General features: G+C 36.8%; 1 protein-coding gene across 14 annotated transcripts in view; it reads right to left on the reverse strand.

Annotated features, from left to right (window-relative positions):
• Positions 1 to 14,530, reverse strand: part of BBX (BBX high mobility group box domain containing) — a 278,769-nt gene that overhangs the window by 149,233 nt on the left and 115,006 nt on the right. For 11 of the 14 annotated variants that reach the window (XM_036850548.1, XM_036850546.1, XM_036850547.1 and 8 more), the window contains one exon: positions 10,355 to 10,428. The exons of the other annotated variants lie outside the window; for them this stretch is intronic. The gene's annotated coding sequence lies outside the window, so the exon portion shown is untranslated. The remainder of the gene's footprint in view (positions 1 to 10,354; positions 10,429 to 14,530) is intronic. 14 annotated transcript variants of the gene reach the window in all.

The following is a 14,530-nucleotide window of genomic DNA, read 5'->3' on the forward strand; positions in this document are numbered from 1 at the left end:
AGAGATGAACAATACAACAACTAAAATGAAAAATACACTAGAAGGATTCAATAGCAGAATAACTGAAGCAGAAGAATGGATAACTGACGTGGAGGACAGAATGATGGAATTCACTGCTATGGAACAATATTAAGAGACCTCTGGGACAATATTAAACACAACTACATTCGCATTATAGGGGTCCCAGAAAGAGAAAAGAGAAAGGACCCGAGAAAATATTTTAACAGATTATAGTCGAAAACTTCCCTAACATGGGAAAGGAAATAGCCACCCAAATCCAGCAAGTGCCGGGTCCCAGGCAAGATAAACCCAAGGAGAAACACACCAAGAAACACAGTAATCAAACTCACAAAAATTAAAGACAGAGAAAAATTATTAAAAGCGACAAGGGAAAAATGACAAATAACATGCAAGGGAACTCCCATAAGGTTAACAGCTGATTTCTCAGCAGAAACCGTACAAGCCAGAAGGGAGTGGCATGTCATATTTAAAGTGATGAAAGGGAAGAACCTACAACCAAGACTACTCTACCTAGCAAGGATCTCATTCAGATTCGACAGAGAAATCAAAAGCTTTACAGACAAGCAAAATCTAAGTGAATTCAGCACCACCAAACCAGCTCTACAATAAATGCTAAAGGAACTTCTCTAAGTGGGAAACACAAGAGAAGGAAAGGACCTACAAAAGCAAACTCAAAACACTTAAGAAAATGGTAATAGGAACACACATACGGATAACTACTTTAAATGTAAATGGATTAAATGCTCCATCCAAAAGACACAGACTGGCTGAATGGATACAAAAACAAGACCCATATATATGTGGTCTACAAGAGACGAACTTCAGACCTAGGGACACACACAGACTGAAAGTGAGGGGATGCAAAAAGATATTCCATGCAAATGGAAATCAAAAGGATGCTGGAGTAGCAGTACTCATATCAGATGAAATAGACTTTAAAATAAAGAATGTTACAAGAGACAAGGAAGGACACTACATAATGATCAAGGGATCAATCCAAGAAGAAGATATAACAATTATAAATATATATGCACCCAACATAGGAGCACCTAAAAACATAAGACAAATGCTAACAGCTATAAAAGAGGAAATCGACAGTAACACAATAATAGTGGGTGACTTTAACACCTCACTTACACCAATGGACAGATCATCCAGACAGAAAATTAATAAGGAAATACAAGCTTTAAATGACACAATAGAGCAGATAGATTTAATTGAAATTTATAGGACATTCCATCCAAAAACAGCAGATTACACTTTCTTCTCAAGTACACACGGAACATTCTCCAGGATAGATCATATCTTGGATCACAACTCAAGCCTCAGTAAATTTAAGAAAATTGAAATCATATCAAGCATCTTTTCTGACCACAATACTATAAGATTAGAAATAAACTGCAGGGAAAAAAACATAAAAAACACAAACACATGGAGGCTAAACAATACGTTACTAAATAACCAAGAGATCACTGAAGAAATCAAAGAGGAAATCAAAAAATACCTAGAGACAAATGACAATGAAAACAAGATGATCCAAAACCTATGGGATACAGCAAAAGCAGTTCTAAGAAGGAAGTTTATAGCAATACAATACTACCTCAAGAAACAAGAAAAACTCAAATAAACAATCTAACCTTACACTTAAAGGAACTAGAGAAAGAAGAACAAATAAAACCCAAAGTTAGTAGAAGGAAAGAAATCATAAAGATCAGAGCGGAAATAAATGAAATAGAAACAAAGAAAACAATAGCAAAGATCAATAAAACTAAAAGCCAGTTCTCTTAGAAGATAAACAAAATTGATAAACCTTTAGCCAGACTCATCAAGAAAGGAGGGAGAGGACTCAAATCAATAAAATTAGAAATGAAAAAGGAGAAGTTACAATAGACACAGCAGAAATACAAAGCATCATAAGAGACTACTATAAGCAACTCTTTGCCAATAAAATGGACAACCTGGAAGAAATGGACAAATTCTTAGAAAGGTATAACCTTCCAAGACTGAACCAAGAAGAAATAGAAAATATGAACAGACCAATCACAAGTAATGAAATTGAAACTGTGATTAAAAATCTTCCAACAAACAAAAGTCCAGGACCAGAAGGCTTCACAGGCAAACTCTATCAAACATTTAGAGAAGAGCTAACACCCAAACTCTCAGACTCTTCCAAAAAATTGCAGAGGAAGGAACACCTCCAAACTCATTCTACAAGGCCACTATCACCCTGATACCAAAACCAAACAAAGATACTACAATAAAAGAAAATTACACACCGATACCACTGATGAATATAGATGCAAAAATCCTCAACAAAATACAAGCAAACAATATCCAACAACACATTAAAAGGATCATACACCATGATAAAGTGGGATTTATCCCAGGGATGCAAGGATTCTTCAATATATGCAAATGAATCAGTGTGATACAACATATTAACAAATTGAAGAAGAAAAACCATATGATCACCTCAATAGATGCAGCAAAAGCTTTTGACAAAATTCAACACCCACTTACGATAAAAACTCTCCAGAAAGTGGGCATAGAGGGAAACTACCTCAGCATAATAAAGGTCATATATGACAAACCCACAGCAAACATCATTCTCAATGGTGAAAAACTGAAAGCATTTCCTCTAAGGTCAGGAACAAGACAAGGATGTCCACTCTCACCACTATTATTCAACATAGTTTTGGAAGTCCTAGCCACGACAATCAGAGAAGAAAAAGAAATAAAAGGAATACAAATTGGAAAAGAAGAAGTAAAACTGTCACTGTTTGCAGATGACATGATACTATATATAGATAATCCTAAAGATGCCACCAGAAAACTACTAGAACAAATCAGTGAATTTGGTAAAGTTGCAAGATACAAAATTAATACACAGAACTCTCTTGCATTCCTATACACTAACAACGAAAGATCAGAAAGAGAAATTAAGGAAACAATCCCATTTACCACTGCAACAAAAAGAATAAAATACCTAGGAATAAACCTACCTAAGGAGGTAAAAGACCTGTACTCAAAAAACTATAAGACATTGATGAAAAAAATTAAAGATGACACAAACAGATGGAGAGATATACCATGTTCTTGGATTGGAAGAATCAATATTGTGAAAATGACTACACTACCCAAAGCCATCTACAGATTCAATGCAAACCCTATCAAATTACCAATGGCATTTTTTACAGAATTAGAACAGAAAAATTTCAAAATTTGCATGGAGACACAAAAGACCCCGGATAGCCAAAGCAGTCTTGAGGGAAAAAAAAACGGAGCTGGAGGAATCAGACTCCCTGACTTCAGACTATACTACAAAGCTACAGTTATCAAGACAATATGGTACTGGCACAAAAATAGAAATATAGATCAATGGAACAGGATAGAAAGCCCAGAGATAAACCAACGCACCTATGGTCAACTAATCTATGACAAAGGAGGCAAGGATATACAATGGAGAAGAGACAGTCTCTTCAAAAGTGGTATGGGGAAAACTGGGCAGCCACATGTAAAAGAATGAAATTAGAACACTCCCTAATACCATACACAAAAATAAATTCAAAATGAATTAAAGGCCTAAACATAAGACCGGACACCATAAAATTCTTAGAGGAAAACATAGGAAGAACACTCTTTGACATAAACTACAGCAAGATCTTTTTTGGCCCACCTCTTAGAGTAATGGAAATAAAAACAAAAATAAACAAATGGGACCTAATGAAACTTCAACTTTTTTGCACAGCAAAGGAAACTGTAAACAAGATGAAAAGACAATCCTCAGAATGGGAGAAAATATTTGCAAACAAATCAACAAAGGATTAATCTCCAAAATGTATAAACAGCTCATGCAGCTCAATATTAAAAAAGCAAACAACCCAATCCAAAAATGGGCAGAAGACCTAAATAGACACTTCTTCAAAGAAGACATACAGATGGCCAAGAGGCACATGAAACGCTGCTCAACATCACTAATTATTAGAGAAACGCAAATCAAAACTACAATGAGGTATCACACCACACTGGTTAGAATGGGCATCATCAGAAAATCACAAACAACAAATGCTGCAGAGGGTGTGGAGAAAAGGGATCCCTCTTGCACTGTTGATGGGAATGTAAATTGATACAGCCACTATGGAGAACAGTATGGAGGTTCCTTAAAAAACTGAAAATAGAATTATCATATGACCCAACAATCCCACTACTGGGCATAAACCTAGAGAAAACCAAAATTCAAAAAGACACATGCATCCCAGTGTTCATTGCAGCACTATTTACAATAGCCAGGTCATGGAAGCAACCTAAATGCCCATCGACAAATGAATGGATAAAGAAGATGCGGTACATATATACAGTGGAATATTACTCAGCCATAAAAAGGAACGAAATTGGGTCATTTGTAGAGACGTGGATGGACCTAGAGACTGCCATACGGAGTGAAGTAAGTCAGAAAGAGAAAAACAAATATCGTATATTAACACATATATGTGGAATCCAGAAAAATGGTACAGATGAACCGGTTTGCAAGGCAGAAATAGAGACACAGATGTAGAGAACAAAAGGATGGACACCAAAGGGGGAAAGCGGTGGGGGGGGCGGGGGGATGAATTGGAAGATTGGGTTTGACATATATACACTAATATGTATAAAATAGATAACTAATAAGAACCTGCTGTGTAAGAAAATAAATAAAATTCAAAAAAAGACAAGGGTAGATAAATGAGTTAAAATAATTTTCAACCAATTAAACTGTCATCCACAAAATTAGATCAGTGCTCAAGAGCTTATCCTTTAGTGTATAAACACACAAGATGAGAAAAAAAAATTACAAATCAATTTAAAGTTATTTTTATACAAAGGTACATGTCTCAAAGGTTTGTTTCCTTTGGAGTATGTTTTGTTTTTATAAAGGCATCAAATCACCAGAAACTGAAATTATTCTAGTGACACAGAACACACATATTAGAAAAAGTTTAAAGATAGAACGAAGAGTTAAGCTGAGCCTACATCAATGCTATTACCCATCACTAATACCAAACACCCATCAACTGACTTACCTAATAGAAAAAGTTCCTATTGTGTAATAGAAAGAAGTACTATACACGTTCAAAGAATTGCACTTAGACTATCATACTTGAGAAATACAATGATTACCAGCTCAAGAGCTGATATCAGAGGAAAGAAGGGAAAGGAGGAGGAAGAAAAAAGTGGATAAAAAAAGAGAGCGAGGGAAGCAGGAAAATAAACAGGTAGAATAGCAGATTTAGGACTCCATGGCTTCTGCTGGCTTTATTACAAATAAACAATCTCTTCTTTCTGTTTTCCAGAATCTTTAAGAGTATGCCATTTCCCTGTTGAATTCACAACTGATTCACAAAGTAAAAGAATATAGCCTTGAAAAAATGTGAATTGGCTTGATTATAGTAAGCAGAAACAGATATAACTCAAAAGAGAAATTGTCTTATTCCTCAACCTAATTTTCAAATACATTCCATTCCTAGATAACAATGAATACACATGGAAATCGACTTTTACAATGATGTAATTCCTCCATCATACAAAACACTCTAATTTCAAGTTCTTAGATTTGATCACTTCAATTGAAAGACACTTTTGCATGCACAGTGACTTCAAAGTGGAAGAAATATGAATTCAGTAATTTCAAATCTCTCCCATCTCAAAGATCCAAAGATATTTTTAGTCTTAGATGACTATAATAAACCAGGTTTTCTTGTTTATAGATTAAATAACATAGAAAGTTTTTTTTTTTTTTTTTTAACTTTCACTTCACTCTTTGGCACAGAAAAACAATTACCTCTGGGATGAACTCAACTGGTTGCCCTCAAATTCATATGACGAAACCTCAAAGCGCAATGTGATTATATTTGGAGATAGACCCTAGAAGAAGGTAAAAGTTAAGTAAGGTCATTAGGGTGGGGTGGGGCCATTATCTGATAGAACTGGTGTCCTTTTAAGAAGGGGAAGTAACCAGAGCACACTTTCTACACACACACACACACACACACACACACAGAGAAAAGGTCATGTGAGGACACAGCAAGAAGGCAACTGTCCCATAAGCCAGGAAGAGAAACCACACCAGAGACAGAATTTGTCAGCATCTTTATCATGGACTTTTAGCCTCCAGAACTGTTAAAAAATATCTGCTGTTTAAGCCACCCAGTCTGTGGTATTCTGTTATGGCAGCCCAAGCAGACTATATAATCTCTAAAAATTAAAAGATTCTATTTCTGAAATAGTTTTACTCTATCAATAATCCAGCTGAGGGGACTTCCCTGGTGGTCCAGTGGTTAAGACTCTGCGCTCCCAGTGTAGAGGGCCCGGGTTTGATCCCTGGTCAGGGAACTAGATCCCACATGCATGCCGCAACTACGAGTTCTCGTGCCACAACCAAGAGTCCGCATGCCGCAACTAAAAGATACTGTATGCGCCAACGAAGATCCCACGTGCCGTAACTAAGACCCGGCGCAGCCAAATAAACAAACACACAAAAAATCCAGCTGAATATGTAACTGATAATTGTTGCAACAATGATTCGTTTATGAAGAGAAGTGCCTGGAGCAATTTGAAGAATAATTCACTCCAAAATTATTTATATATGTGTGTGTTGTTCTACATTAAATTGTCATTTGGAAATAGCATAAAGCTTTGAACCCCTAAGAGATATCCTCTGTCGTCCTGATTCTGAGTGCAAGGGGACAATGCCAACAGAGAAGTCCTCGAAGGAATCTAAATAATCTCACCTTCACTGGAAAACAGCAGCATAAAAATCTCGAAATAGAAATGCTGATTCTTTTGAAACCAAACAGCATTTGCTCTACATGGTGAAGAAAATTTCTGTGGCACTGTCTCCTGTTCTTGTACCTTGTGCATCGAGATTATATAAAATTTGATTTCTTTGATGCTGACCTCATTAATATCCAGAGTCAAGGCCATATATCCACCTTTGGTAATCACTCTGTCCTTAGGATTTCTATGTTCTCAGTGGCAAGAAGTGATTTATTAGATCATAGGGTGACTAGTATTTCTACAGGATTCACCCTTTCAGTGGTAACTGTAGAATATATAGGCTCTTATGCATTCAGGACAATTTGTTAAAACTCGAAGTATGTGTGTGTAAATATAAATATGCAAACACAGTTTAGACATACATACACTGTAATAAAAGTATATTATAGTGCATTCAAGATTATTGAACTATGATCACATTTTTCTTAACTACCATTTCTTGACAGCATCCCATGTGCCAGGCAGTGTATCAACACTCAACATAATTCCCTTATTTAATTATCAGAATTCCACAAGGTAGAGATCATTATCCGATATTAAGATGAGAAAACAAAATTTCAGAGAGGTTATATAAACACCCAAATTCTTTCAATTTAAAAGTTCCAGAACTACGGTTTATGCCTAAGTATCTCTGAATCCACAGATGTGTAAGAATGTTCCTTTTCCCCAATCTTAAAGAACTATGAACTATCAAACAAAGCATTGTTTATATACTCCTTGATATTTAAATCGTCTTAGTCCACACAGGTCTGGTAGCAATGTTTTATAAAACCTGTGGGATTAATCAAATCAACATTGGTTGAGTTCATAATGCCTAGCAATTTTCTAGAAAGCTTAGGAGAGAATAATGCAATCACTGTATAGTGAATAAGACCTCGAGTGAAGTACATCAGAAAACCCATGGGATGCAATTGTTAACCACCCTATAGTATCTGCATTTTTTCTCTCTAGAATGATTCCTTAAATTGATCTTAAGTAGAAGCACTTGGTTACCATTACATGGTAAAATTATTGTATTACTACTGGAAAAAGCAAAGTACCCATTTTCTCATGCTCTTCCTCTATGTCAAATTAGATAACATCTGTCAAAAGTTCTGTAACTTAGTAAACATAGGTAAGAAGTTATTAGGAGAATCATTATTTCCCTTCTCTAACTCTGTATGCAAACCGCAGAGGGTCCAGTCTGCAGTAATTTTCATTCATTTTAAAACAACTTCTAAAACAAGAAGGTAAGTAACTTTAATATAGACTGTATTTCCACTTATTGCATAGTGGAAAAGTGATAATGTTCAAAACTTAATGAAACTCTTGAATTGTATCAACTCCTCATTCCTTAAAACTTGTCACAGGGTTTCAAAGCTCAATGTGTTCCACGCAACTACAAGAGGATTCATAGTCAAATAACTTTCCATGTTAAACAGATTCATTTACTACAGGACTTCCTGGAAGCTTAACATACTAGGTGCATTCTGTCTGTCTAGAAGAACCCTAGACAGGATTATGCAGATATTATACTTAAAATATGCATTATGCCTTCCTATCAGCCTTCCCCTACCCCACCCCTCTTAAAAGGCGACTCCTATCCTATGACGTGAGTTGGCCATGTGACATGCTTTAGCCAATGAAATATAAGAGGTAGTGACATATACCACCTCTCAGCAGCAGTTTAAAGAGCCCAGATTCCACCATCATTCCTTTCTCCTTCTGCCACAAGACTTAAGCATCCCAGAGAGGTTGTCCTTCAGCTTTGGTCCAGGAATGAAGAGGGTATGGAGCAGAGTGGCAGCAGATTCATCAAGAACATGAACATGAGCGAGGAAGAAACTTTACTGCTATAAACCACTAAGACTTGGGGACTCTGGATAATTAAACAAAACTTTGCCTAAGCTAACTAAAATAGCATGTTTCCCAGATTTACTGAACCCTGGCATCATTTTGCTCGGTAACATTTTCCAAAATTAGTTTCCTAAATTACTCCTCATTTTGTATGGCAATTTTCTGTTAGTTAATACTGTATTTAAGATGAATATATACTTATGCTAGAAGTATAAAGTCTCAGTCTTTTTAAATTTTATCAGCATTTTTTGCCAATTTCTGGTTACAGTCAATAAAAATATTGTATTAAAATAATCTGATTAACATTTAGAGATCATAGATGAGATGGCTACTTAAGTCAAGACTGCCAACAACTACTGATTAATGATTTAGTTTTCTGAATAGGTAATTTAAAAGGTCCTGCTTTACTTTCTATATATGTATTCATATTCAGAAAACTAAGAATACTGCCACAAATTTAATTTTCTTTGTCTCTCACTATACTCAACTGCCTTTAGGATTAGTAATCGAGAACATATTTGACATTTCAGTATAGATATTCAAATATTCTGTAGTCTATTCTGCTGACCCAGTAAAACCATAATCAACTGTATCCTAACTGGCATTTGTAAATCCAGAATTTATATTTCTAACTTCATTGTGCCTTAAAGGATAGCACAGAAAGGAGGAAAAATAACTAAATCCCAATCTTCTCACTGGCAATAAGATTTTGTTGTTGTTTCAATATCCTAGTAAACACACAAGCTAAATGGCATTTATTTTTACAATGTGTACAATCCTAGACTGCAACATTCAGAAGAATGGTTCAGAGGCCTTATATTTATACTCATATCATAAAAGCAACATTCAGTCATATACTTACTAAAACAAAAAAGGTAGACACGGATATTCTAGACGGACCTAATAAGCTATCAAAACCACTTAAGAACAGAAAAGATTTAAGATTTCGATGAATAAAAAATTGAAAAATAAGTTCATGTCCTAAAAATTGCAAATAAACAATATTTACTACTTCTGTTAATTTTAATTTATATTAAATTCCTTGGTCTTATAAATCATCAGTTCACCATAAAGTATTCAAACATCAGTAAAGCAATCACACATTTTCATTCCCAGACTGAGAAAACTCTATGCATTTAAGTAACCATGACCAAAATTAATCTTAAAATATTCCTAAAGAAGCAGTTTTGAATATAACTTACATACAAGAGGACAAAATTATAGTATCTGTGAGTTTCAAAGTTTGATATAATTTGCCACATGTATATATTTTAAAATCTCAACTTTTTCAGGCAATACAAAAAAAGGCTTTGGGGGAACAGACCAATGTAATATTTATTTACGTATGTATTCTCTAGATAATTAGGACTTCAATAAATGGACTTTCACCAACAGCCCATTACTGTGGAGAAACAAACCAGAGACTCTGAAATAGTTAATTTTTTAAAATTCATGATTTTAAAGGAAAATTTAACTTACTTGATGATAGAGATTAAAGTGTCACTTAAAAAATACTAATAAAATTGACCAAAAAAATACACAATTATCACACTTCTTTGATCAATACGGAAGGTGAATCCATCAGACGGGAAAAAGTTGAGACCAGCTCTGTTATCACTTAGCTCCTGACTGTTTCACTGCTTCCAGATAAGTAAGTAAGATGCACCTGCAGGGCTGCTCTTACCGGTCAAGTCAAGACTTTCCATTGTGATTTCAATGGAACATCAGAACTTCCAGCTTCTGTGATGCATCAGAATTCTGTGAAGGACCCATAGCAAAGTGATTAAAATGGTGAGCCAGGAAGCCCTTTCAAACAAAGCTGACACTTATTCTCCTTTACCAAAATAATCCCTAAATAAGATGAATTAACAGCCAAGTAATCAAAATCAGGAAAATTATTAAACATCCCTCTACTAACACTATTTAGGAAAAAAGGACCTAAAGTGTTTATTGTCAACTTTAATTTAAGAAAAAGATAGTCACTAAAATCACTCAATGGGAATTCTGAGACTAAAGTTACAGAGACAAAGAATTACAGGCAATCACCTCTTAGCTTTCTGACTAAATTCAGGTGTAGAGTTACAGGTGAATTCTCTGGAAAAACATGAAATTATATTGACATCCTGACTAAATTCAAGTTATTTGAAATGACTAGCAGTTAAGCTGTGGTTCAGATGTTAATATCTTATATTTTATAATATAATATAAAATATAATATCTTATATTTTATCTTTTAAATGTTTTAAAGATAACAAGTGAAACCAAGATAGTTTTTTTTTAAGGTGGGGAGTGGGGGGAACACATACAAATAGAGAAAAGCTGTAACTAAAAAATTACTTTCTAGCTACATATGATGAAATAAATATAAGAGGATCAAAATCAACAAGAGTATACAAATTAAATGAACATTTTACATTAATACTGCAAATACAGACATACACTTAAACTGTACCTTTTTTAAAATTAAGTTATTTCAGTTTCTGAGACATTTATTTAGCTTCTCAAGTGCTTCATGGTAATACTAAATTCACACTCAACTAAGAGAGACAATTTCCTACCCTCCTGCAGATTATGACAATATATTTCCTTACAAACAGCAGGTTATAACACACTCTAGAAATCAGATATCACTTACTGGCTTACAGCTTGATCAATACTGTTAGTCATTTTATGGCTTGGCTAAAGTTTTTTTCCCTAATCAGCCACTACAATACGGAAGAACTGGCTCTTACACATTAAATATCAAAAATGTGTAATGATTCATCTGAGTAATCCTAACTAGACTTAGATGATTCAGTTGTCACCCAGTGCTACAGAAGAAAACAACAGCTTGAAAGAATAAATAAAATATTAAACGGCCTGACGTGGCTTCACACAAGATACTACTCATTCATCCACATTTTTTACAACAAGGGTATGGATGAAAGAATAAATCCAGATATTTGACGAAAGCTACAAAGGACACATGAATACTTTCAAGTTAAATGCCTATGTTTTTATCAAGGAAGTGTACAATTCCAAAAACTGATTAAATAAATGATATAAAAAGTCTATCCTTAATTATCATAAACTAGGCAACTAACGTTAAAACTGCTGTTTTGGGCTTCCCTGGTGGCTCAGTGGTTAAGAATCCGCCTGCCAATGAAGGGGACACAGGTTCGAGCCCTGGTCTGGGAAGATACCACATGCCGCAGAGGAACTAAGCCCATGCACCACAACTACTGAGCCTGCGCTCTAGAGCCTGCGAGCCACAACTACTGAGCCCATGCGCCACAACTACTGAAGCCCACGCACCTAGATCCCGTGCTCCGCAACAAGAGAAGCCACCGCAATGAGAAGCCTGCGCACCACAACGAAGAGTAGTCCCCACTCGCCACAACTACAGAAAGCCCACGCACAGCAATGAAGACCCAACACAGCTAAAAATAAATAAATAAAATAAATAAATTTTTTTTAAAAAACTGCTGTTTTAAGAAAATCACATGCACTATCTCATGTATTTATTTCCATACTTTTTCTTCATATAAATCCATAAAAGCCAGTATAGAGAAGAACCATTAAAATAAAAAGTTAATAAATAGGCAAAAATCATGAATATCTATAAATAACTGTCAAGTAAATAAATTGGTATAAACTAAAAAACCAAACAGTATATAATTAATACTGCTAAAACTGGGAGAGGAGGGTCCAACATTAATTCTGATAGTGTGGGTTTAATTCTTATTTTGGTTTAGAGATTTGCTTACATTTTAGTGTTTTTTTTTAATTTATTTATTTTATTTTATTTATTTTATTTTTGGCTGCGTTAGGCCTTTGTTGCTGCGCGTGGGCTTTCTCTAGTTGTGGCGAGCGGGGGCTACTCTTTGTTGTGGTGCGCAGGCTTCTCATTGCGGTGGCTTCTCTTGTTGTGGAGCACGGGCTCTAGGCGCTCGGGCTTCAGTAGTTGTGGCTCACGGGCTCCAGAGCCCAGGCTCAGCAGTTGTGGTGCACAGGCTTAGTTGCTCCGTGGCATGTGGGATCTTCCCAGACCAGGGATTGAACCTGTGTCCCCTGCATTGGCAGGTGGATTCTTAACCACTGTACCACCAGGGAAGCCCCTACATTTTAGTTTAAGAAGTGAGTGCATGCTATCTGAGAAATAAAATATGCTAGTATATCCTATATACAGAAGTTCTTTTAGGAGCTCAAAAATAAACTCTCACTAATCTTAAGGTACCCTTACACATTTGTTTGTTTCTATAATCAAATATATACCCCCAAAATGGACCATATCTATACTTTATTTTGATTACTGTTCAATAATTTATCACCTGGGATGCAACTATCTATGGATAGAGTAGGGAGGGAGAGGGAGGAGGCTGACTATGCTGTGGCCAATATGGGTTTTAAAACTCAGGATAGGGGCTTCCCTGGTGGCGCAGTGGTTGAGAGTCTGCCTGCCAATGCAGGGGACACGGGTTCGAGCCCTGGTCTGGGAAGATCCCACATGCCGCGGAGCAACTGGGCCCGTGAGCCACAATTGCTGAGCCTGCGTGTCTGGAGCCTGTGCTCCGCAACAAGAGAGGCCGCGATAGTGAGAGGCCCGCGCACCGCGATAAGGAGTGGCCCCCACTTGCCACAACTAGAGAAAGCCCTCGCACAGAAACGAAGACCCAACACAGCCATAAATAAATTAATTAATAATTGGAAAAAAAAAATTTTTAAACTCAGGATAACAAAGAAATCATGTTGGACTTCACTGACTAGGAGGTGGGGGAGCCAGGGAATCAGCCACAGAGCAGAGGTCAATTTCAAGGCTGAAGATCCTGCCTGAGACAGGCTCCCTTTGAGTTCTCTGACAGCCAAACTCCAGATTTTATCTGGCTATTACAAATGCCCACATGAGTAGCTTCAGAAAAGCAGTTTCAGCATAAGCTGTTCTGCATTTAAGTTACCAGTACTTCAAAAGTGCTTTGATTTGATGGAAATGGGTGGCTGTGTGAGGTGTCAGAAGGACAGGCGGGCAGGAACGGGAAATGTCTGAAGGGTGAATACAACCCTGCAGAATGGTGACTTGAGCATGCCCTTAGACCACAGCCAGGAGAGATCTTCAACTGAGCCACGCCAGGCCTGTCTGTGTTCTCTGGGTCACACCACGGCTTCCTCCTAACCCTCACTTCCCATCCACACAGGGCCTTGGATTCCTGACTGCCCACACTTAGCTCCCACTGCCTCATTAAGAGCCTGCTCCGTAACGGGCTCCTTCTCCCTTTGCAAGGCCCGCTTCCCACCACAACACTGCTTCCCCCAGGATGCACACCTAGGCAGGACGGACCTGGCACAGCTCAGGATGCCCTCTGAGATCATGATGGCAGATGGGAGAGCTAACGTTGAATTATCTCCTCTTTACCTCTCAACCACAAATAGGGTATCTGACTTGGCATCTGAAAAACCCATCTTAAAGATCTGGCCTCAGCAACCACTGAAATATCCCAAAGCAGCTGGCTTTCTGGCAGTTTACACATTGCCCCCCCTTGGGGTCCTATGTTTTGAAAGCTTATTATACTACAAAAGGTGAGGCGCCACTTCTTATAACGAGGCAGGCTCCCTCATTAGTGTTAATGTCCAGTATAACATTCAAAGGCACATCATGACAAGATCCCCTTCTATGCCAACACTGTATGTTTTGCACCCTAATGTCACTACAACCTAGTCAGTGCAGAAGGGACTCCAGGCAACCATGTTGCCCATTTACATGGAAGAATATTTAATCCCCATGAATGACTGCTTTTCTGATGTTTTCATCATTTCTCTGGGTAATAGATTAAGCTTTAACTAACTCATTTTCATACATAACCCTAATTCAATCAAGCTCAATAAA

This window comes from Balaenoptera musculus, chromosome 4 (genome assembly GCF_009873245.2).
Source record: "Balaenoptera musculus isolate JJ_BM4_2016_0621 chromosome 4, mBalMus1.pri.v3, whole genome shotgun sequence".
NCBI lineage: Eukaryota > Metazoa > Chordata > Mammalia > Artiodactyla > Balaenopteridae > Balaenoptera > Balaenoptera musculus.